We start from the raw sequence: 4,133 nt of genomic DNA, 5'->3' as shown, positions 1-4,133 counted from the left end.
AGCAGCGCCAGCACCAGCAGGCGGTGGGCCCTCAAGGTGCTCATAGTCTGCGCAGGTGTTGCTGTTTGACGGCATTTGGCTCCAGCCGGTTCCAGGAGCTGCATGTGGCAACAAGGGGCAGACCCAGGCTGGCCCACCTCTATTGGGTTGGGCTTATGTGCAGCTCCTGGGACTCGTGCATCACTGGGAGAAGACCTGCTTGATGGAGATGGCTGCCTTCCCCACTCCCTGCTGCCACATGCACCTCCCAGGACTCCTCCAGAAGTGGCAGGGAGCCCCACGCCCTGCTTCCTGGTAGAGTCCTGGGAGGTGCACGCGGCAGCAGGGAGCAGGGAAGGCAAGCCGGCTCCATTGCATGGGGCTTCCCCCTGGTGGTGCGGAAGTCCCAGGAGCTGCACATGAGCCCCACGCAATAAAAGGTCTGGCTCTACTCCTTGCCACGACATGCAGCTCCCAAAATGGGCTGGAGCCACACGCTGCCAGGCAGCTGTGCCTGCACGGGCCACAAGCACCTGAGGGCCTACCACCCGCTGCTGCCAGCAGCCGGGGCTGTGCACCATAGAGGGAGGTATGTGGGGGTGTCCCCACATACCCACACACTGACCACCTGAGCTCTGCACTCCCACTACCCTGTTAGGCATGGGTTCCAGGTTCCAAGCTCCTGCCATCCCCATGCTCAGTGCTCCCACCCAGCTGCAGCTTCTCGACCTGGTGCTCGGAGTGAGCATTGCAGCAGGGACACAAGAAAAAACCATTGGAGGCTAGGGAAACCAAGCAGGTCCCCTGGCAGCAGCAGCAGTGGCCCCACCCAGAAGCTCAGCATGCTGGCTAGGGCTGGGGTCCATCCATGCATGAGGGTGGGAGCAAAGTGCACAGGCTGGGTTGAGTACAATTAATTGGTGGGTGACCACAGGCTGGATGAAATCGCCTGACAGGCCAGATCAGTCCACAGGCCATATTTTGCCTGCTTCTGCTCTAGACAGAGCCATAAACTCTCATAAAGGTGGTATATGTGCAGACAATTCCTGTCCTACAGGCAGTTGTTGTAAAATAGCCAATATTGCCCCCATGTTTGGTTTGGAAAGACTCCCTTCGCACATGGCAAGATACATTTTAAGGTGCTGTGGTGTATATATGAGTCTGCCAAGCAGTTATACTGTTAGTTAGACATTGGGCACGTCTCCAGATGCTCTTTAATGCACAGTAGACTGTTTTACTGCACACTAAAGCATTGCGTAAAAACCATGACATTATGGTAATGCACAGTAAAATAGTCTACTGCACATTAAGCATCACTAAAAAAAGCATACAAAAATGCTACTACACAGTGCAGCCTAATGCACATTATTTTAGTACCTCATATTGGAGGTACTAAATTTAATGCACATTTGTGTACATACTTTAGTCCTTCGTGGGCAAAGACAACTGCATCCAGTGGGGGGAGGGGAGGGAAGAAGAGAGAAAAGTGCGAAAGAAAAAGGGAAGGAGAAAAGAGAAAAGGAGAAAGAAGGAAAAGGAGAAAAAACGGAAGAGAATGAAGGGGGGGTGGAGGCTAGGTCACATGAGTATGTAGGTGACTTACAAGACCAATCTTTGCTTTGAACAGTCTGCTGCAGCAGGGGCAGGAGAGTGATGAGGACTGGTGTTGTGGTTTGTCTTACAGTATCCTTGTCCACACTTGCCACTGTTCTGTGAACCATCAATATGCCTGACTTGCCCGCTTGCCCCGTCTTTGTTGTTTTTATTATTAATATTAATTTTAGATATTATTAGTCGGGAGGGTTATTCTCTGTTAGTTCGTTCTTATACCCTTTTTATATGACACACACACAATATGCATACATCATCCAATCTGCTCATCCAAATATACGCCCAACCTCAAAGTTAGATATCCAGCCACAGTCTGGTTAAGATCGTTCACTGTTCTTTATTTTTCCTTTTACAAATTCATACAAGTTTCACACACTGTCAGACAGAAGAAGTTAATTGCATCTTTTTCTAATGTCACTTATGGTATTAACTTTTTAACTCTTCTCACACACAATGTCTTTAACCTTTAATAGCCAACATGAATTAACTGAACTTAGTATTCATGAACAGACTGTACCTACGAATCTTCTCTCCTTTCTTTTATTTCATCAATTTCTTCCCATGTTAAGAGAGATCTTGTATCTTCAGATCCCTCTACATGAAATTCTTTTACCTTTAGTAGTACTGGGGTCCACAGTCAGCCTTATGTTTAGCTTATAGTTCTGAATCCTCTTGGAGAATCAACCAAAACAGTCTCTAACATAGAAAGAGAGTTTTAACAAAAATCCCCTTTTTTCATTTCCTTACAATTACAGATGTATGTCCCACGCCTCTCGGATTTTCTTTGGGGATCCGCCCCTCGCTCCATTCCCTCTGGGCACAACTGGGAGCACAATCAGTTTCTCTCCTTCAGGCACAACTGGGGCGTAATCAGTTCTTCTACAGATCCTCTGGGGAATCCTCCTTCATTCCCCCTTCTTCTCTTTTTTCTTCCTTCCCCGCTGTCGGACCTCACGTCCTGCCACTCCATTCCCCTCTCAGAGTTTCTGTCCTTATAAGGCAGTGGCTCCAGAAGCAGCGCTCTCCGTTTTCTCCCATCGCAGCCGTGCTCGCTCCTCCACAGCTGGATACAGGAGGTTTTTGTTTTCCTAGCCACGTGTTTCTTCATTGCTTCTGCTGTGTATTGCTGTTCAAAGGCCAGTGCTCCATTCCAGATTTGGAACCTCCAGGATGGACAGTCGTGAGCAATTTGCTCCCATGACTCTGGGTCAATGCTGAAACTCTTTAAGGACACCTTTAGGGCATCCTTGTACTGCTTCTTTGGTGTACCGCGAAAGTGTACTCCATTTGACAGTTCTCCATAGAAAACTTATTTGGCAGGTGAGTGTCAGGCATTCTTGAGAGGTGGCCGGCCCATCTTAGCTGTGCCAGTATCAGCAGGGTGTAAATATGGGGGAGAGTTGATCTTCCAATCATTTATCAAATCTGCACATTTGTAAAAGCTCATTAATGCATGTGTAGATGCGCCCACTGAGATGGAAAGTGGAGTGCTGAAGGATTTTACATTGTGTTCAGTGAGTGTACCTGCCTAGTCAAGATATAACTTCATCCAGTACTTCTGTTTCAGAATGAGAATCACCCAGACAAGCCTAAAACTAGGGAGAGAATGCATTAAAATGTTGCTGGACCACTAGTGAGATAAATCTGTCCTGCTGTTTCTTGGAGTCATGATTCATATTAAACAAAAATGCCTTGTTATCCAGGTAAAATAAGCAGTATGTTCCACTAGTGTCTGAAAGCAATAGTGTAGTCCACCTTCCCTGGACACTAACTCTGGTCCCACTTGAAAACTGCCCTCCCCTCCAGGTCCTCCAGCAGAGGGTTAAGTAGCCAGGTAACTCTCCCCAGCTCACTTCCTGACCCCTGTGAAGGAGCTGTTAATTCTTTAATTGGTGAGTCACTGTTTCCTCTGTGAGAATATAGCTTTCTATATTCCCACCTTGGGGTTCCCTTCTGTTTAACCCCTATGGCCTCAGTCCCTCTGTTTCTCTTTCTCCCTTGTTTAGTAACAGGGTGGGATAATGTTAGACAAGCTTTTGAATGCAAGACATTCTTCCTTGTCTAACTTTATCCCAAGTACATAGTCCAATAAAAGATATCACCCTAAGAAATCACTGCCTTTCACATAATTTCTTGACTATCACAGATACAAACAACATTACTCTTACACTGCCATGAATTCTTAAGAGGCCTTTAAACAGCCCAACCTTGATCTTGTTTCTTTGTTCTTACTGGTGGGCCAGATTGCTTCAAAGGAACCACATTTGGGATGACCTGCTTGCTAATGAGCAAGGATCCTGATTTTCTCTGTTTAAACAGTGCCATAGCAAGGAAGGCACTGAAGCAAAGGGGTGCCAGCAGGTACTGCCCAGCCGGAGCAGGGCACAGGACGGAACCGTGAACAGCTCATTTGGGGGATGGGGGGACTGGGGAAGCGTGGCTTCTGCTGCTGTGTGCACTCCCAAGCAAGCATGGGGGGTGTGCCCCCTGAATCTGTGCATGGGGCGAAGGTGGACTGCTGCTGCAGGCTCTGCCTCGGGTGC

General features: G+C 47.9%; 1 protein-coding gene across 2 annotated transcripts in view; it reads left to right on the top strand.

The window, feature by feature from the left end:
- Positions 1-4,133, top strand: part of NAAA (N-acylethanolamine acid amidase) — a 29,954-nt gene that overhangs the window by 11,708 nt on the left and 14,113 nt on the right. The gene's annotated exons all lie outside the window — the stretch shown is intronic.

This window comes from Gavialis gangeticus, unplaced genomic scaffold, assembly GCF_001723915.1.
Source record: "Gavialis gangeticus isolate Ggan-Ray unplaced genomic scaffold, GavGan_comp1, whole genome shotgun sequence".
In the NCBI taxonomy this organism is placed as follows: domain Eukaryota; kingdom Metazoa; phylum Chordata; order Crocodylia; family Gavialidae; genus Gavialis; species Gavialis gangeticus.
The sequence above is the reverse complement of the archived record's forward strand: the minus strand, read 5'-3'. Positions and strand labels throughout refer to the sequence as shown.